At 36.4% G+C, this 21356-nt stretch overlaps 4 non-coding genes across 4 annotated transcripts; 2 read left to right on the top strand and 2 right to left on the bottom strand.

Annotated features, from left to right (window-relative positions):
• Positions 1-624: 624 nt before the first annotated feature.
• Positions 625-697, bottom strand: TRNAF-GAA (transfer RNA phenylalanine (anticodon GAA)). Its single transcript has one exon. It is a non-coding gene; the product is annotated as a tRNA-Phe (tRNA).
• A 1667-nt stretch (positions 698-2364) lies between these two features.
• On the top strand, positions 2365-2437 carry TRNAT-UGU (transfer RNA threonine (anticodon UGU)). The gene has a single exon. It is a non-coding gene; the product is annotated as a tRNA-Thr (tRNA).
• A 1219-nt stretch (positions 2438-3656) lies between these two features.
• TRNAS-GGA (transfer RNA serine (anticodon GGA)) lies at positions 3657-3743 on the bottom strand. Its single transcript has one exon. It is a non-coding gene; the product is annotated as a tRNA-Ser (tRNA).
• An 8619-nt stretch (positions 3744-12362) lies between these two features.
• TRNAR-UCU (transfer RNA arginine (anticodon UCU)) lies at positions 12363-12434 on the top strand. The gene has a single exon. It is a non-coding gene; the product is annotated as a tRNA-Arg (tRNA).
• Positions 12435-21356: the final 8922 nt, after the last annotated feature.

The following is a 21356-nucleotide window of genomic DNA, read 5'->3' as shown; positions in this document are numbered from 1 at the left end:
ACGTAAGGATTATATAACCCCCAATTTTTATGAAATACAAGATGCTCATTGAATGATAAGAAATTCATGCTCACTTATACAACACAACTCCAGATTTTATTCAAGTCAAGGAATATTTTTAGGTTCTTTTCCTAGATGAAACGGAATACCTATTTATAATTAATTCCTAATTATACAAAAGCATTCCAGATAGACTGAGCAAAAAAAGGGTTTCATTTGGATTCCCCTATTTTGAAAATCGCATATTAATTTCCTTCATATGAACAGAAAAATAGGATGACTCAAAGAAGTTCTCTACCAGGAACTTTGTACCGCGCACATTACTTAGCACAACTAGGAAAATAAGATAAGATAAAGATAAGCAAGACTAAAAAAATATTCGTCGGAATAGCGGAATACAAAATTAAGAAACGCAAAAAAATAAAGGGGAATCTCACCCCCTTCTTTATCATAAAGAAAAGATATATTTTAAAACTTCTTTAAAAAGAAAAAGAAGTGCCTCTATATTTATATTATAGATTTATCCACTTAGATGAATAAATATTATTAATGAATATGTATCACAATCCATCTCGAGGTATTTGGATCAATACCTATTCGGTGGATCTTTTTTTTTTTTTTCTCTGCCAGGAACCAGATTTGAACTGGTGACACGAGGATTTTCAGTCCTCTGCTCTACCAACTGAGCTATCCTGACCTTTTCTTGTGCATCATCCTAGTAGAGTATTTGTATCTATGTCAATTAAAAGGACTAAAAATTAATTAAAGTATTTCAAATTTTAAATTTGAAAATGGGGGGGGTAGTCCTATGCATTGTGCATGGTTTACTTAAATAAAACTTAAAAATAGAGTGAATAACCAAGATTTCTTGCCGATACTCTAATAAAAAAGAAATCTATTCAATGAATAGGATAAGATCCATTGAGTTCTCTTCGCATTCCTTTGTGAAAGAGTAGAATGAGAAAGCTAATGAATCTTAAACCCATTGCATTGATAAAAAGAAAAAAAAGTGCATTGATAAAAAGAAAAAAAAAAAGAGGATAAATAATAATAATATAGTATAGTTAGGGAATAAAAGAGGATTTGGGGATAGAGGGACTTGAACCCTCACAACTTATAAAGTCGACGGATTTTCCTTTTACTAGAAATTTCATTGTTGTCAGTATTGACATGTAGAATGGGACTCTCTCTTTGTCCTCGTCCGATTAATCCACTTTTTTAAAGATCTCGAAAACTTTGAATTTTAATTGAAGAATTTGATTATTCAATATTCGATTGGAGTGGATTCACAATAATGAAAAAAAAAAATTATGATATGAGTTTTTTATTTCATAATCATTATCATTTCTAATTTCATTTTTAAAAAAGATAAAGAACCTATATTATAATTAGAATATAATATGAGTTCTGTGATTAATCGTTTGCTATGTCAGTATCTATACGTGTTTATTAAATGTATAAGGTATAAAACCCCTCTTTCTCTAATTTAGAACTAGAAGGAATTCCACTAACAACACAACGTAATTAACTCGATTCGTTAGAACAGCTTCCATTGAGTCTCTGCACCTATCCTTTTCCTTTGTATTCTAGTTCGAGAACCCCTTGTTTTCTCAAAACACGGATTTGGCTCAGGATTGCCCTTTTTTAATTCCAGGGTTTCTCTGAATTTGGAAGTTACCACTTAGCAGGTTTCCATACCAAGGCTCAATACAATCAAGTCCGTAGCGTCTACCGATTTCGCCATATCCCCATTTCCCTCTTCTTTGAGACCAGGATTCCTTGTGTAATTTCATCCATCTCTTAGTTTTTTTTTTGAATCATTGAGTTCATCACTCAACGTAGTCTAGCAGTTCAGTTCGACTCTATTTGAGAGACCTCGCTTGCTTATTGCAATTCAGAATTGAATTGATTCTATCCTTGATGTATTTGCAATTCAATCCGAATCAATATATCCAAAAGTTTTTATCTCCCCCACCTCCCGTCTTACTTTTTTATAGTATTCAAAATTATACTATAACGCTTGATATTTATTCTTTTTTTCTAATCAGAATTAGCAATTTTATTTACTCTGACTCTATGTTCCCCTTAGTGAAATATTAATCCTCAAATTATTAACAAATAATAAAGTCTATAATGATCGAATGAAAATACCAATAAATTCTATAATTTTATTTTTTAATATCCTATAGTTAAGCATATCAAGCTAACTTTATCTTTAAGAAGTTTTAGTATTTTTTTATTTTTATAAGTATAACTTCAAATTTAGAACTAGTTAATAGCTAAGATTAATAACTAATATCTGAGATTTTACGGATTTCCTATACTATACCTATTTCTATTTGTTACACTATTTCCGTTATGTAAGCCCACTTAGCTCAGAGGTTAGAGCATCGCATTTGTAATGCGAGGGTCATCGGTTCAAATCCGATAGTCGGCTTTTTTTTCTCTATCGATGTTCTACGAACAAGAATCTCTTTTTTTCCGAATTAAATGGAGAATCCAGGATCTTTTATGTTTTTTACCTTACAATTTTGCTAGATACAAAACAATAAAATAAATAATATATATACAAAAAAAAAAGATTTTGATGAAATTCCATTTTTTGGGGTACTTTAGTTGATTTTACTCTGTTTATCCTGTAGTTTAATTCAGTTTTAATTTCGATGTATTCTGTAATGTAAATACAATGAAATTAATTGTGTAAAATGAAATTTCAATAAAATAAAAAAAGGAGTCTTCATGTCCCGTTATCGAGGACCTCGTTTAAAAAAAATACGCCGTCTGGGAGCTTTACCAGGACTCACTAGAAAAACACCTAAATCCGGAAGTAATCTTAAAAAAAAATTCAATTCTGGGAAAAAGGAGCAATATCGTATTCGTCTTCAAGAAAAACAGAAATTGCGTTTTCATTATGGTCTGACAGAACGACAATTACTTAGATATGTACATATCGCTGGAAAAGCAAAAAGGTCAACAGGCCAGGTTTTACTACAATTACTTGAAATGCGTTTGGATAATATCCTTTTTCGATTGGGTATGGCTTCAACCATTCCTGGGGCCCGCCAATTAGTCAACCATAGACATATTTTAGTTAATGGTCGTATAGTCAATATACCAAGTTTTCGTTGCAAACCCCGAGATATTATTACTACGAAAGATAACCAAAGATCAAAAGGTCTGGTTCAAAATTATATTGCTTCATCGGACCCGGGGAAATTGCCAAAGCATTTGGCGATTGACACGTTGGAATATAAAGGACTAGTAAATAAAATCCTAGATAGGAAGTGGGTCGGTCTCAAAATAAATGAGTTGTTAGTTGTAGAATATTACTCTCGTCAGACTTGAACTTAACGAAAAAAGGAAAGGTTCATAGAATTTTCTTCCCCTTCCCCTTTCCCCGAACTAAATCGCCCTAAGACCATTACCATTAATTTGTATTTTCCCATCAACTAGCTAAAATTGATTAACCCTAGGATTAGGATCCTTTTTTCTTTTTTCCTCTATGTGTATTTTACATACCACAGTAATTTGCTATAGAGAATTTCTAATTTCTATTAAATCAAAATAAGATAATATAAGATATTATATTATTGCTGGAAAAAATTGTTATTTGATTTGATACATTGTGATCCTTAACGTTGATGAATTAAGAAAAACGGAAAGAGAGGGATTCGAACCCTCGGTAAACAAAAGTCTACATAGCAGTTCCAATGCTACGCCTTGAACCGCTCGGCCATCTCTCCTACATAACTTATTATGGAAAATAAACTGAGTGAATAGCGAGTTTTCTTATTCCTGCAGTACAGGTACAACCGCAACCACTCGGGGGTTCCATAGTTCTATTGGAAAAATTCCTTTTGATCTAAGTGGAAGGATACAGGATTTTTTACTAGAAATTGCGCTCGCTATAAAATAAAAGTTTTAATTTGGGTTTTCCCGCAACTAAAGAAAAAGAAAATGGAAGAATTCTTCTTATTGCATAATAAAATAAAGAAACCTTAGAATTCCGTTTGCATAAGATACGCTACACCATACTATCGAAATCAAAAATAGGGTATGAGACAATTAATAACTTTGAAAACACGAAATAGTTGATAACATAAGTTGTTGTTCAGAAATAGGAAAGTGGAATGAAATCCAGTCTTAGTCAAATATTTCATATCTCTTCGTGTCCAAGCAGAAGGAAAAGGATACAATTTGAGCTGAGCGGAAAATCCATATCTCTCTTATCCATTTAAAGCATATGGATTTAGAGTAGAGCATATGGATCAATCTATTTATAATTATAAGAATCGAATGTGTTTGTTTTTATGTTATTTTGTGAAGGAATGAAAACAATTCTATATAGAATGGGTTGGGAATTATGCCTAGATCCCGTGGAAATGGAAATTTCATTGATAAGACCTCCTCAATTGTAGCCAATATTTTATTGCGAATAATTCCGACAACCTCAGGAGAAAAAAAGGCATTTACTTATTATAGAGATGGTGCGATTTGACTCTTTTTTTTGCTTTTTTTTAGCCCTACCTATACCTCAGTCTTACGAAAAAGAGAGGGGGGTTGGCATAGAGAGAACCAAATTTGTAAAGCAAACAAACCCACGCTTCGGGAAGGTGAGGCGAACTAACAATTCCTTCCGTCGTGTATCCTCGATTGATGCGGCTTCAGATACTTCAATTGTAGATTTGAGTATTGAGCGAAAGGTTACACCTACAGGATATGGTATGGTATGGATTACAGGCCAATCCTACTCTATTAGTATCCGTAGGCAGCATAGGGGAGAAAAGCACTACACCTAGAAATAGGAATCAACAAGAGAAAAACTTTGTTAGAAATTACCCCTTTCCTGATCGGTATCAGGGCTGGGAAGAATGGTTGGGATAACAAACAACCATCAGGTTTGTACTTTGGATACCCCTATAACCATCAAAGATCGTTGAAGTAGCTAATTCCTCTAAATAGGAGGCGTTGAGAACAAAGAAATTATTGGAGCTATCGTTTTCCTCTAGCATTAATAGAATTCATTGGTGTTAAGAAAAACCTCTTGTGGGAAGGTTGGCTAGAGATTTCTTGGAAAAATACCAGCCCCTTTCGGTTCATAATGAGACGGGACTAATTCTATTTTGATTCTATAGATTATTTCGCTTAGTACTATTATGTACAGAAGGGAGGAGCCGTATGAGATGAAAACCTCATGTACGGTTTTGGAACGGAGATTTTTTGAATAGAATGAACGACCGTAACGGATGTTGGCTCAATCCGAAGGAAATTATGCGGAAGCTTTGCAAAATTATTATGAAGCTACGCGACTAGAAATCGATCCCTATGATCGAAGTTATATACTCTATAACATAGGCCTTATACACACAAGCAATGGAGAGCATACAAAGGCTTTGGAATATTATTTCCGGGCACTAGAACGAAACCCCTTCTTACCGCAAGCTTTTAATAATATGGCCGTGATCTGTCATTACGTGCGACTATCTCCACTATAGAAAGAAAAAAAAAAAAGAGAGGATCAAATTTTCTAGTAAATACTAGAAAAAAAGGGCTTTCTACATAGGGATCGTAAAAACAACGATTTTTCCCTATCAGCTGTAGGAAGGAAGGACACTTCACGAGAATCAAAAAACGAAGAAAGTATGGCCTATACTACTACTCTATGGATAAAGTTTCTCAAATTGATAGAGAAAGCACCGTAAAGATCAATTAGTGAGCGACTGGGTCGATACAACTAAAAAAAACTGCTTACTTATCCCATGATATGGGGCAAAATTTAGGAATCCGCTTATGTAATAGAGCCGATCCACTAAGGGATTAAGCAGCGGTGTAGTATCAGATCCCAAAGATAGTAAGTTCTTTTTTCTTTCTTATGGAAAAAAGTCTTTTTCAAGGATTCTATAGAGATTTCATATATGAAACCGGGATAGTTACCTCTCAGAAAATTTGAACGAAGGCTCTATATCTATCTATGCTTCATTCTTCTGAAGGTGGGAAAAAAGATCAAACTGATTATTGATAAAAATTAGGGTTTGAAACTTAGGTAATTAATTTCTTCTGCTTAACCCAAGAACAAATTGGATCGATTTTTGATAAATCGAATTCAGTTAAGATAGGGGAAATTCAGATAGCAATTTCTGAGCCGTATGAGGTAGGAAACTCTCAAGTACGGTTCTAAGGGAAGGAACTTCCTATTCCGACCGAGGAGAACAGGCCATTCTACAGGGTGATTCGGAAATTGCGGAAGCTTGGTTTGATCAAGCTGCTGAATATTGGAAACAAGCTATAGCGCTTACTCCGGGAAATTATATTGAAGCACAGAACTGGTTGAAGATTACGAAGCGCTTTGAATTTGAATAAGACCATGCTCCTTCTTTTTCATAAAATGGGTGGTTTGGTTGTTGATCCATTAATCAAATAAATTAGGTCGTAAGATCGAATCAAGAATTTCATTATATCCATTTCTTATACCTTCTATTTTATATGATATTTCATAAGAATAAACCATAGGGATAGGGTCTAGAATAGAAGTAATAAAGTGAATAAAAAGAGGGGGCAATCTAAATATTGCTAATATATTAGGACCATCTTATTAATAATTCTAATGAGTTATCTTGGAATTTAGAATCAAATAAAAAACCCTATATTATGCTCAAGGAAAGTAGATATAGATAGGAGCTTATGCCCTCAAAAAAAATACACTAGTTTCTTAAATTAAAAATAAAAAAGATTTTTTTCTTACGTCGAGAAATATTTGTTTTTCAAGATAAACAATGTCCGTTAGGCACCTAATCTTTATGTCATAATAGACCCGAACACTTGCCTCGGATTGACTTCAATATATAATTGCTCCAGTGAATAACTAAAAAAAAAATAGAAGGATGGTAGATAGTAAAGAAAAGAACTAATCACAATATCTATCTTTCAAAATCTATCTTTCAAAATCTATCTTTCAAAATATATATCTTTCAAAGATTCACTAAAAAGACAGTTGGCGGGTCTCTTTGTATGTCTTGTCCGGAAAGAGGAGGACTTAATGATTATTCGTTCGCCGGAACCAGAAGTAAAAATTGTTGTGGATAGGGATCCTGTAAAAACATCTTTTGAGGAATGGGCCAGACCCGGCCATTTCTCAAGAACACTAGCTAAGGGCCCTGATACTACCACTTGGATCTGGAACCTACATGCTGATGCTCACGATTTCGATAGTCATACTGGTGATTTGGAGGAGATTTCTCGAAAAGTCTTTAGTGCTCATTTCGGGCAACTTTCCATTATCTTTCTTTGGTTGAGTGGCATGTACTTTCATGGCGCCCGTTTTTCCAATTATGAAGCATGGCTAAGTGATCCTACTCACATTGGACCCAGTGCTCAGGTAGTTTGGCCTATAGTAGGGCAAGAAATATTGAATGGTGATGTAGGCGGGGGTTTCCGAGGAATCCAAATAACCTCTGGTTTTTTTCAGCTTTGGCGAGCATCTGGAATAACTAGTGAATTACAACTCTATTGTACTGCAATTGGTGCATTGATTTTTGCAGCGTTAATGCTTTTTGCTGGTTGGTTCCATTATCACAAAGCCGCTCCCAAATTGGCCTGGTTCCAAGATGTAGAATCCATGTTGAATCACCACTTAGCGGGATTATTAGGACTTGGGTCTCTTTCTTGGGCGGGGCACCAAATTCATGTATCTTTACCAATTAACCAATTTCTTGACGCTGGGGTGGATCCTAAAGAGATACCACTTCCTCATGAATTTATCTTGAATCGGGACCTTTTGGCTCAACTTTATCCTAGTTTTGCCGAAGGAGCAACCCCTTTTTTCACTTTAAATTGGTCCAAATACGCAGAATTTCTGACTTTTCGCGGAGGACTAGATCCAGTAACCGGTGGTCTCTGGCTGACCGATATTGCGCACCATCATTTAGCTATTGCTATTCTTTTCCTAATCGCAGGTCATATGTATAGGACCAATTGGGGTATTGGCCATGGACTTAAAGATATTTTGGAGGCTCACAAGGGCCCATTTACAGGACAAGGCCATAAGGGTCTTTATGAAATCTTAACAACGTCATGGCATGCTCAATTATCTCTTAACCTAGCTATGCTAGGCTCTACAACCATTGTTGTAGCTCATCATATGTATTCTATGCCTCCCTATCCATACCTAGCTACTGACTATGGTACACAACTTTCCTTGTTCACACACCACATGTGGATTGGCGGATTTCTAATAGTCGGTGCTGCTGCACATGCAGCAATTTTTATGGTAAGAGACTATGATCCAACTACTCGATACAACGATCTATTAGATCGCGTCCTTAGACACCGCGATGCAATCATATCCCACCTTAACTGGGTATGTATATTTCTAGGTTTTCACAGTTTTGGCTTGTACATTCATAATGATACCATGAGTGCTTTAGGCCGTCCACAAGATATGTTTTCGGATACTGCCATACAATTACAACCTATCTTTGCTCAATGGGTACAAAATATCCATGCTACTGCGCCTGGCGTAACAGCTCCTGGTGCAACAACAAGTACTAGCTTAACGTGGGGAGGCGGCGAGTTAGTAGCAGTAGGTGGCAAAGTGGCTTTGTTACCTATTCCATTAGGAACCGCAGATTTTTTAGTCCATCACATTCATGCATTTACCATACATGTGACTGTATTAATACTTTTGAAAGGTGTTTTATTTGCTCGGAGTTCCCGTTTGATACCCGATAAAGCAAATCTAGGTTTTCGCTTTCCTTGCGATGGGCCTGGCCGAGGGGGAACATGTCAAGTATCCGCCTGGGATCATGTTTTCTTAGGTTTATTCTGGATGTACAATGCAATTTCGGTAGTCATTTTCCATTTCAGTTGGAAAATGCAGTCGGATGTTTGGGGTACTATAAGTGATCAAGGGGTGGTAACTCATATTACAGGGGGAAACTTTGCACAGAGTTCCATTACGATTAATGGGTGGCTTCGAGATTTCTTGTGGGCACAGGCATCGCAAGTCATTCAGTCTTATGGTTCTTCATTATCTGCATATGGTCTTTTTTTCTTAGGTGCTCATTTTGTCTGGGCCTTCAGTTTAATGTTTTTATTCAGCGGCCGTGGTTATTGGCAAGAACTCATTGAATCTATCGTTTGGGCTCATAACAAATTAAAAGTTGCTCCTGCTACTCAGCCTAGAGCCTTGAGCATTATACAAGGACGCGCTGTAGGAGTAACCCATTACCTTCTGGGTGGAATTGCCACGACATGGGCATTCTTCTTAGCGAGAATTATTGCAGTAGGATAGTGGCTAGGAGGATTTGAAAGGCATTATGGAATTAAGATTTCCCAGGTTTAGCCAAGGCTTAGCTCAGGACCCCACTACTCGTCGTATTTGGTTTGGTATTGCTACCGCACATGATTTCGAAAGTCATGATGATATTACTGAAGAACGTCTTTATCAGAACATTTTTGCTTCTCACTTTGGGCAATTAGCAATAATCTTTCTATGGACGTCCGGAAATCTGTTTCATGTAGCTTGGCAAGGAAATTTTGAATCATGGATACAGGATCCTTTACACGTAAGACCTATTGCTCATGCGATTTGGGATCCTCATTTTGGTCAACCCGCTGTGGAAGCCTTTACTCGAGGAGGTGCTGCTGGTCCAGTGAATATTGCTTATTCTGGAGTTTATCAGTGGTGGTATACAATAGGATTACGCACCAATGAGGATCTTTATACTGGAGCTCTTTTTCTATTATTTCTTTCTACGCTGTCCTTAATAGCGGGTTGGTTACATCTACAACCCAAATGGAAACCAAGCCTTTCGTGGTTCAAAAACGCGGAATCTCGTCTCAATCATCATTTGTCAGGACTTTTCGGGGTAAGTTCTTTGGCTTGGACAGGACATTTAGTTCATGTTGCTATTCCCGCATCCAGGGGGGAGTACGTTCGATGGAATAATTTCTTAGATGTATTACCCTATCCCCAGGGGTTGGGACCCCTTTTGACGGGTCAATGGAATCTTTATGCCCAAAACCCTGATTCGAGTAATCATTTATTTGGTACCGCTCAAGGAGCGGGAACTGCCATTCTAACTCTTCTTGGGGGATTCCATCCACAAACACAAAGTTTGTGGCTGACCGATATGGCTCACCATCATTTAGCTATTGCATTTATTTTTCTCATTGCCGGTCACATGTATCGAACTAACTTCGGAATTGGGCACAGTATTAAAGATCTTTTAGAAGCGCATACTCCTCCGGGGGGTCGATTAGGGCGTGGGCATAAGGGCCTTTATGACACAATCAACAATTCGATTCATTTTCAGTTAGGTCTTGCTCTAGCTTCTTTAGGGGTTATTACTTCCTTAGTAGCTCAACATATGTACTCTTTACCTCCTTATGCATTCATAGCACAAGACTTTACTACTCAAGCTGCTTTATATACTCATCACCAATATATTGCAGGGTTCATCATGACAGGGGCTTTTGCTCATGGAGCTATTTTTTTCATTAGGGATTACAATCCGGAACAGAATGAGGATAATGTATTGGCAAGAATGTTAGACCATAAAGAAGCTATCATATCTCATTTAAGTTGGGCTAGCCTCTTTCTAGGATTCCATACCTTGGGCCTTTATGTTCATAACGACGTCATGCTTGCTTTTGGTACTCCAGAAAAGCAAATCTTGATCGAACCTATATTTGCCCAATGGATACAATCTGCTCATGGCAAGACGACATATGGGTTCGATATACTCTTATCTTCAACGAATGGCCCCGCTTTCAATGCGGGTCGAAGCCTATGGTTGCCCGGATGGTTGAATGCTGTTAATGAGAATAGTAATTCGCTTTTCTTAACAATAGGACCTGGGGATTTCTTGGTTCATCATGCTATTGCTCTAGGTTTGCATACAACTACATTGATTTTAGTAAAGGGCGCTTTAGATGCACGCGGTTCCAAATTAATGCCAGATAAAAAGGATTTTGGATATAGTTTTCCTTGTGACGGCCCAGGGCGCGGCGGTACTTGTGATATTTCTGCTTGGGACGCATTTTATTTGGCAGTTTTCTGGATGTTAAATACCATTGGGTGGGTTACTTTTTATTGGCATTGGAAACATATCACATTATGGCAGGGCAACGTTTCACAATTTAATGAATCCTCCACTTATTTGATGGGATGGTTAAGAGATTACCTATGGTTAAACTCTTCACAACTTATCAATGGATATAATCCTTTTGGGATGAATAGTTTATCGGTATGGGCGTGGATGTTCTTATTTGGACATCTTGTTTGGGCTACTGGATTTATGTTCTTAATTTCCTGGCGGGGGTATTGGCAGGAATTAATTGAGACTTTAGCATGGGCTCATGAACGCACACCTTTAGCTAATTTAATTCGCTGGAGAGATAAGCCCGTGGCTCTTTCCATTGTGCAAGCAAGATTGGTTGGATTAGCTCACTTTTCCGTGGGTTATATATTCACTTATGCAGCTTTCTTGATTGCCTCAACATCAGGCAAGTTTGGTTAATTTAGTTTGTTTTTTTGTACTGTATCAGCACCTAGTTCATTACTCTTGATAGAGAGGGAGGATCTGCCTTTTTAGATTTCTTTTTCTATTTATTTTTCCATCTAGGATTAGAACCGTATACTTGGTAATAATAGCAACGACACATTATGGCAAAAAAAAGTTTGATTCAGAGGGAGAAGAAGCGGCAGAAATTAGAACAGAAATATCATTTGATTCGTCAATCTTTAAAAAAAAAGATAAGAAGCAAAGTTTCTCCCTTGAGTTTGAGTGAAAAAACGAAAATGCGAGAAAAATTGCAATCCCTACCGCGTAATAGTGCACCTACACGCCTTCATCGACGTTGTTTTTTGACCGGAAGACCTAGAGCTAACTATCGACATTTTGGGCTATCCGGACACGTACTTCGAGAAATGGTTTATGAATGTTTGTTACCGGGTGCAACAAGATCCAGTTGGTAAGGATAAAATACCCTTTCGTATTTGTATGGATTTCTGGAATTGATAATCATAGAGGAGCCCTCTTTACCATTCTGTATAAATGGACTATTCTATTTGTATAGATATTGGTAGAGGGGCGTATCCAACCCTCTTTTATCCACTAGTTACCCCTCTTTAGTTTAAGAGTATAGAGCAGTTTGGTAGCTCATAAGGCTCATAACCTTGGGGTTGCGGGTTCGATTCCCACTACCGCCTCCATACTCCTTCTTTATGATATATGCATGATATAATATATACATCATGCATTTGTATCTGGATTTTTTGATTTCCTAAAAGAGTTTTGGTCTAACAGTTTTTTCTCGGAAGAAGCAAAAAAATAAAAGAAAGAATAAAATATGAAAGAAAAGCGTCCATTGTCTAATGGATAGGACAGAGGTCTTCTAAACCTTTGGTATAGGTTCAAATCCTATTGGACGCAATCTTATTTCTATCTATTCTTTAAATAACTATACTAAACTAAAAACAAAGAAAACTTTTTTGCATGATTCAAATGAAAAAGCTTTCTCAACGATTCCTATTCTACTAACAAGAGTAGACATGCAAAATTTATTTGTTACTGAAGAGAAAACCGTTCCAGCTGTTCCTGAATAGCTTCCTTCAAAAGGATTTCCGCTTGCTCGGTGAATGTCTTGCTAGAAGATATAATTTCTTGGAATTGAGGTTTAGTATCTTTTAGATGTTTACGTAACTCATCCAGAAATTTATTTACCTGTTCAATTTCTAACGAATCAAGATATCCTCTTGTTCCGGTATAAATAGTAGCTATCTGCTCTTCCACTGGGAGAGGATTTGCCTGGGATTGTTTAAGCAATTCCCTTAATCGTCGACCCCTTGCCAATTGATTCTGACTTGTTTTATCGAGAGCAGAGGCGAATTGTGCAAAGGCTTGTAACTCTGCGAATTGCGCTAGTTCCAATTTTGATTTGCCAGCTACTTGTTTCATGGCTTTAATTTGAGCCGCGGATCCTACTCTGGAAACAGAAATACCCACATTAATAGCGGGTCGAATTCCGGCATTGAATAGATCCGCAGATAAGAATATTTGTCCATCTGTAATGGAGATTACATTAGTAGGAATATAGGCGGAAACGTCTCCAGATTGAGTCTCAACTATTGGTAAAGCGGTCATACTTCCTTCGCCTAAAAGAGAATTTAATTTAGCGGCTCTTTCTAAAAGGCGTGAATGCAAATAAAAAACATCCCCTGGATAAGCCTCACGTCCGGGAGGTCTTCTTAATAGAAGGGACATTTGGCGATAAGCTTGTGCCTGTTTGGAGAGATCATCATAAATTATTAAAGTATGCCGTTCGCGGTACATAAAATACTCAGCCAGGGCTGCTCCCGTATAAGGAGCGAGGTATTGTAATGTAGCAGGTGAATCCGCCATTTCAGCTACTACAATAGTGTATTCCATGGCCCCCTCCTCATGGAAAGTAGTTACTACTTGAGCTACGGAGGATGCTCTTTGACCGATAGCTACATAAACACATATTACACCTTGCCCTTTTTGATTGAGAATTGTATCTGTGGCTACTGCTGTTTTGCCAGTCTGTCTGTCCCCAATAATTAACTCTCGCTGACCGCGCCCTATAGGGATCATCGAATCGATAGCAATAAGCCCTGTTTGAAGAGGTTCGTATACGGAACGCCTGGAAATTATACTTGGAGCAGGAGATTCAATTAAGCGAGATTCGGAAGCTATAATTTCGCCTTTCCCATCAATAGGTTTAGCCAGAGCATTTACAACACGACCCAAGTAAGCCTCACTCACGGGTATCTGAGCAATTCTTCCTGTTGCTTTTACAAAACTTCCCTCTTGTATCATCAACCCATCGCCCATTAATACAATCCCAACATTTTTGGATTCCAAATTCAGAGCAATACCCCTAGTACCTTCTGCAAATTCGACTAATTCACCTGACATTATTTCACCAAGACCTATAATACGAGCAATCCCATCCCCACACTTGAACTACGCGACCTATATTCTCAATCCCTACTTTCCTATTATATTGTTCAATACGTTCGCGGAGAATTTTATGAATTTCGTCGACTCGAAGGGTTGCCATTAGTGTTTCTTGACTCTTTTTTCGGAAGCAAGGGGAAAAATAATGCCTAAATTCTAAACGAAAGTAGAAGTTCAAGGCCTAATTAATTTAATTATTTCTTCCATTCCAGGGACCCGAGAATGCCAATATTAGCACGAATCGTACGGAAATGTAACTCGGTATTCAAACAACTATTCAGAGTTCCTAGAGCTCCTTGTACGGCCTGTTGGAAAACCCGCTGTCGGACCTGATTCATTGCCCTTTGTTTTTCAAAATAAAGGGTTTCGTTTTTAGACTTTTCCAATTGTTCCAAACTAATAGAAGTAGCATTAATCAAATTTGCTTTTTCTCGTTCTATCTCAGAGTATCCATTCATTCGATACTCATCCGCTTCTAGTTCGACTTTCTGTAATCGAATCCGAGCTTTTTCGAGTTGCTCAATGGTCCCTCTACGCAATTCTTCTGAATTTCGAATAGTACTCAAGATCCTCTGTTTTCGATTATCTAATAAATCTTTTAATGAAAGTAGATTATTTTGTAAGTTTACAACTTTTATGATCTCTTCCCGAACCAAACATGAATCTTTCGATTCATTTGGCTCTCACGCTCCTTTTTTTTTTTCTATAGCTATTTCCATATCTTTTTTTTAAGTAATGAGCCTATCCTCTATCTTCTTTTTTATGTTTATATTTCAATATACCGAAACCTATATAAGACTAGATAAATATTAAGAGGACTCTTCCGCCTAGATAAAAATATATCATGGTCAGCAAAGTTGTTTCTTTATTTTTATTTGCCCTCTAGTTAATAATTTCAATTTCATTAAGAAAAACTAACTAAATAAATGGAAAATGAAAATTAATAGAATTCTTTTTTATTTTTTTTTTCTTCAAATCCAAAAAATTTCTCTTTTTTATACATAGGTCGTCGATTCGGCATTGGTTAAAAAAGGGCAGGGTGCCCCCTTTTTTTTCTAGTAAATAGTTCAAACCATTTTATCGATATGAGTGTTCTATATCAGATAAATTTTACATTAGCTATTTCCCGTTTAAATTGGTACTAATACTAATATAGTTGTAGAAAGAGTACCTCTTTTTGCCTGGACTTCAAGCGTTTAGCTTTAACCGTGTTAATGGTCTCACATTCTTGGTTTATAGAGAATCAAAGTTGATTTACCAATGAGTCGCGAAATGCTATGGTTCTTCCATATGATTTCTGAATTTATTCAGAAGTAATTCGTCGAGATCGTGCACCCTTTTCTTATTTATCCGAAAAATACTAAAAAATATTATAAAGTGCAGCCGGATAGATCCAATCTATTCTTGAAATAGACAACTCGCACACACTCCCTTTCCAAAAAAAATCAAAACACCAACCACTACAGTTAGATTTATTAGATTTGTTGCTAAAATATCGGTATTTAAGCCCGAAACTGCCAGCGGATGGCCAGTGAGCTAAAAAAACGAAAGAATGGGTTACATTTTTCATATGCTCTCCTCTTATAGATAGGACGAACAAAGAACAAAGTTTTTCGATCACTTACTTCGCTCGCCCTTTTTTGATCGGTTTTTTTAATGCAAATAGATTCAATCTAGTAATTTCTTTTAGATTAAGTCTTACGTCTTGTTTGACCGGTGAAAGACTTCCTTTGTTGAAATGTTCTGTTCCCAAAATTCCTAAAATAAAAGGAAAAAACTTTCCACTTTCCTAAACTAAGGACGGGAAATAAGAAGGTGAGCATATCTTCTAAATTAATAATACTCAACTCAGCCCTTCCTAGAATGGGGTATTATCTGTCCCGATAAATAGATAATTCCAGGAGTAATAAATAGGAGTAAATTAAATAAAGTATTGATATAATTGGAATTGTGGAAGCAAATACCAATTTACTAAAAAAAGAAAAAAGTATCTAATCGAAATCGAAAGAATTTTTTTTTTAAGATTAAACAAAAGGGTTCGCAAATAAAAGCGCTAGTGCCACAACTAGTCCATAAATTGTTAAAGCTTCCATAAAAGCTAGACTAAGCAATAAAGTACCTCGTATTTTACCTTCTGCTTCTGGCTGTCTCGCAATACCTTCTACAGCTTGTCCTGCAGCAGTACCTTGACCAACTCCAGGTCCAATAGAAGCAAGCCCTACGGCCAATCCAGCAGCAATAACAGAAGCAGCAGCAATTAGTGGATTCATGGTGAGTAGTTCCTCGTGTCAAAAAAAAGAAATGGTTAAGGATACAATCAACCAATAAATTCTTACTTCTAAGCTCTATTGGGGAGAAGTAAAGTAACTAAAAAGTACAAATTGAAATCAAATTGAAATGATAATGTGAATTGTCCGAACTACATAGAAGGGAATTCCATATCCATATATCGGATTAGATAATGAATCTAACCTAGGAATATATAATATAATATCCTATATATATACATTTGTTTCTTCTATTTTGTTTGCATATTTTCTCATTTTCTATTGAATCGGATTCTAAAATCATTGCTTAAAGTGGAAACCTGCATAAAAGAGGACTCCACTTATAGACATTAAGGATATTATAGTATAGATCTAGCCTGACTCCACCCTCCTTAATGCATATATACTTTGAAAATTCCATAATATAGTCTATTCTATTCTCTCTCCTACAACTCTAGGCTATATATTCATACGCATTTCTAACTATTTTTTTGCAACCAAGCAGATTATCTGGAACCATGCATGAATTGAGCTAAGCTGCAAAAAAAAAAAATACTATTTCCAAAAAGAGTCAATTCAATGATGACCCTCCATGGATTCACCTATATAGGCTGCGGCTAATGTTGCAAAAATAAGAGCTTGAATACCGCTTGTAAATAATCCAAGAAACATGACCGGTATAGGGATTACTAAGGGGACTAAAGAAACAAGAACAACAACGACTAATTCATCCGCCAATATATTCCCGAAAAGTCGAAAGCTAAGCGATAATGGTTTTGTGAAATCTTCTAGGATGTTAATTGGTAAAAGGATTGGAGTTGGTTTAATATATTTCTCGAAATAGCTCAATCCTTTTTTGCTAAGACCAGCATAAAAATATGCCGCTGACGTGAGTAAAGCTAAAGCAACAGTAGTATTTATATCATTCGTGGGCGCTGCTAATTCCCCATGGGGTAACTCTATAATTTTCCAAGGTAAAAGAGCACCCGACCAATTCGAAACAAAAATAAAAAGGAACATAGTTCCAATAAAGGGAACCCAGGGACCATATTCTTCTCCAATCTGAGTTTTGCTCAAGTCTCGAATAAACTCAAGGACATATTCAAAAAAATTCTGACCGTCGGTCGGGATGGTTTGTGGATTCCGAACAGCTATGACAACTGAACCTAGCAAGATAGTAATTACGACCCAAGAAGTGATGAGTACTTGGGCATGAATTTGGAAACCTCCTATTTGCCAATAGAAGTGTTGGCCTACTTCTACACCCGATATATCGTATAACCCCTTGAGTGTTTTAATGGAACAAGGTATAATATTCATATTGTCCTCTGATAAAAATTGAACTTCAAAAAAGGAATTCTTTTGATTCAACCATCTCTTTCTCAACTCAGCAACTTGAAGTATTAATCTTATATTTAGGATACCAAGAAAGCACATCAGATCATAATATATATCAATACCCTCTAATATATATCAATATTCCCCTTCTTTTTTCTATGCAAAAAAAATTCTATGCAAAAAAAAAGATATAGTAAAGTAAGTGATTCCATAAATTTACGCAGTTGCCCAAGAATTCACTATATATTCTTAATCAACGATTTCTTATATAGAGAGAACGGCCCTCACAAATTGAAAATACTAATTTGTTAAGAATCAATCGAATTGAAGTCATAGTGTCATCGTTGGCTGGAATCGATATATTCGCGAGATCCGGGTCACAATTTGTATCGACTAAAGAAATAGTAGGAATCCCCAAAATGGCACATTCCCGAAGAGCTATATACTCTTTTTGCTGATCAAGGACGATCACAATGTCTGGCAATCTCGTCATATATTTGATCCCGCCGAGATACCTTTGCAAAGTAGATAATTTTCTCTTCAAGATTGCCACATCTCTTTTTGGGAGATGGTGGAATTTTCCCATTTTTTCTTCTGCTCTTAAGTCTCTAAATTGAGAAAGTCTAGTTTTCGTAATCGACCAATTCGTTAACATACCACTGAACCACTTTTTATTAACATAATGACAACGAGCCCTTATTGCAGCTGATGCTACTAAATCTGTTGCTCTTTTTTTGGTACCAACAATTAAGAAACTTTTTCCCTGACTTGCTGCATCAAAAACTAAATCACAAGCTTCTGATAAAAAACGAGCCGTTCTAGCGAGATTTATAATATGAGTACCTTTACGCTTTGCCGAAATGTAAGGGGCCATTTTAGGATTCCATTTCTTAATACCATGACCAAAATGAACTCCTGCTTCTATCATCTCTTTCAAATTAATGTTCCAATATCTTCTTGTCATTTTTTCCACACTTCCTTTTTTTTAATCCTACCATTCCATTACGGAATTTAGTTCTTTTTGAAGATTAAGAAAGATCCGAAATAGCTTGAAATAAATAATAATTGTTCCGAGAGAACCTTGTACTAAGATAAGAGTTGGCCATTGATACATGGTATAAACATAACCACCTTAATGAATTAACTGACTTGTTTTACTTATTAAAATAAAAATCTTAAAAATCTAAAATTTGACCTGTTAGTGTTCTAAGTTCAAAAGTCTAGTAAAGTAAAAAATATTTTTATGGGGGTTCTTATGTCTCATAAAAATTGTTTGTTACGTCAGAATCTGAAGAAACTAATTCTGTATGGAGAAACAAAAAATCTCTCATTTCCGACGCGAATAGATTTTTTTTTTTTATTTCGAAATAAAGGTTCTTGTCTTGTGGGGAACGATGCACAAATTTTTGGAATCCGGTACCAACAGGTATAATCCCCCCCAGAACTACGTTTTCTTTCAAGCCTTTCAACCAATCAATGCGACCTCGTAGGGCAGCTTTTGCTAAAACTCGAGCAGTTTCTTGAAAACTTGCTTCAGATATGAAACTTTGGGTATTCAGGGAAGCCCTTGTTATTCCCAATAAGATTGCCCGATAATAGATCGATTCATCCAAAGCTCGTCCTGCTCGTTCCGCTCGCAATAGTCCGATTAATTCCCCAGGCGAAAAAACATTAGACATTCCATCTTCGGAAACCCGCACTTTTGATGTTACTTGGCGTATAATAATCTCTATATGTCTATTATGGATCTGTACCCCTTGGGATCGATAAACCTTTTGGATTTTATTAACCAAAGAGATACGACTTTGGGCTATGGTTAGCTCAGCTCCAATCAAGAATCCCCAAGGGACCCCAAGAATTCTTGGTATACGCTCATTCCAATCCTCAATTCTCCTTTCGAGATTCGGGGATAATGAATCAATTGAACGCGCTTCAAAGATTTGTTCCACTTTTGGAAGACCTTGCGTTATGTCACTAGATCTCGATTTTTCATATATAAACGTAACTAACCTATCTCCCTTGTAAAGGATTTCTCCATAATGACCATTAACAGTTGCTCCTGTAGTGGCCAAATAAGGTTTAGCTGCTCTTATAACAAAGGAATTCATATTTACAATGAAAATTTGACCGGATTTTTTTATGTGCGATTTAAATAGACATACATTTTCACAAATAAATTGTCCAAGGTGAATTATTGCCAATGTCTCTTCCCAAGAATCATGATGGACAAAGTGACAATTCAAAAGGAATGGATCCAACATTATGTTACTATCGAAATTAGAAATCCTTTTATTTTCATCTATTAAAGAGTATTTAAGTTCTTGAAGTACTTGGAAGGTTTGTTTTAAATTGTCAACGAACAAATATTTTTTTAACAGGATTTTATTATGCGTTAGTAAATAGTAAGATGAAGAAAAATGCGATATACTAGCTACAATAGCGCCTAAGGGCCCAAAAATTTCTCGAATAGGAATTCTAGGATTCCATTCTTTTATCGCATTGGGATGTTTTGAATTCTTGAATAAACCAATTCGAGAACAGTTGGATGCCGACAAAATCATCAAAGAGTGGTATTCTTTATTTCGATTCAACAAAGTGCCAATAGCTTCTGGATGTTGGCTAAGTGATTCAATCTTCGCCTTGGAATAAAAAGAATTGATATTGGCGCGATCTAACCTATTATGGGGAATCGGTCCTGCACTTGTCCTACCATACCTTTTTCGTGTATACGAAATAGTGGACTTGACTAACTCAATTCTTAGGAAATCGCGAATAAGATCATTTGCTCTTACCTCAACAAGGGAAGCACCAGCCTTTTCTTTTTCTTCTTGTTCCCAATTCACTACTAAGCAAGTTCTAACAAATTGACTATTTGTGTGATAAATTCTTTGAGTTAACTTGCTATTTTCATGAGAAATAAAATTGACAAGTCGAATTTGGAGATTATTTTCTTCTTGCAAGAGATCCTGCGGGAAAAGTGTTGCTAAATTTCTTCCTTCGTCCATTTCATATGCCACTGTAGGGCGAACGGAAACAAAATACTTTTCCTTGCTCTTGAGAATTTTTTTCCGTTGAACATAGACCCAATTTTTCCTTTTTTTTGATTCCTTAGAATCTTTTTTTTGTCTTTCTGGCGGTATCAAACAGCCACCTAATATCTTATCCGCCTCTTCAGGAAAATGAATATCTCCGGAAAATATTTTGAGTTCCGTATGGCTTTTTTTTCTCTTCACTCGGACCAGTCCGCCTAGTCGACTTCTTGTATTTTTTGTGAGTTGTGTATTCACTCCAATAATACTATTGTCAAGTATCTTTAGGGATGAAGATCTCGGCAAGATATGAAGTTCTTGAAGAATGAAAAAAAACCGATCTACTTCTTTTTGGTATTTTAGACTAAATTCTTTTGTTCCTCGATGCTCAATCAAACCCTCTTTTTTTAAGATGGAATCTTCCTCTGGGCTCTCGTATTCGTCCTCTGAATCTTCTTCTGAGTCTTCCTCTAAAGTACCATATTTTTCCTCTGCGCTTTCCCCGGGGCTGCCATATTCGTCTTCTGAGTCTTCCTCTAGAGTTCCATATTCGTCCTCTTGGGTCCTATATTTGCTCTCTGGGCTCCCATATTCCTCTTCTGAGTCTTTCTCTAAAGTCCTATATTCGTTCTCTGGGTTCCCATATTCGTTTTCTGGGCTCCCATATTCGTCTTCTAGGGTTTCATATTCGTATTCGTCTTCTAGGATTCCATATTTAGATTCTTCTAGGGTTTCATATT

This window comes from Triticum urartu, unplaced genomic scaffold (genome assembly GCF_056163025.1).
Source record: "Triticum urartu cultivar PI428250 unplaced genomic scaffold, HENAU_Tu73 scaffold2, whole genome shotgun sequence".
In the NCBI taxonomy this organism is placed as follows: domain Eukaryota; kingdom Viridiplantae; phylum Streptophyta; class Magnoliopsida; order Poales; family Poaceae; genus Triticum; species Triticum urartu.
Note: the sequence above shows the minus strand (reverse complement) of the source record. Positions and strands in the feature narration are given on the sequence as shown.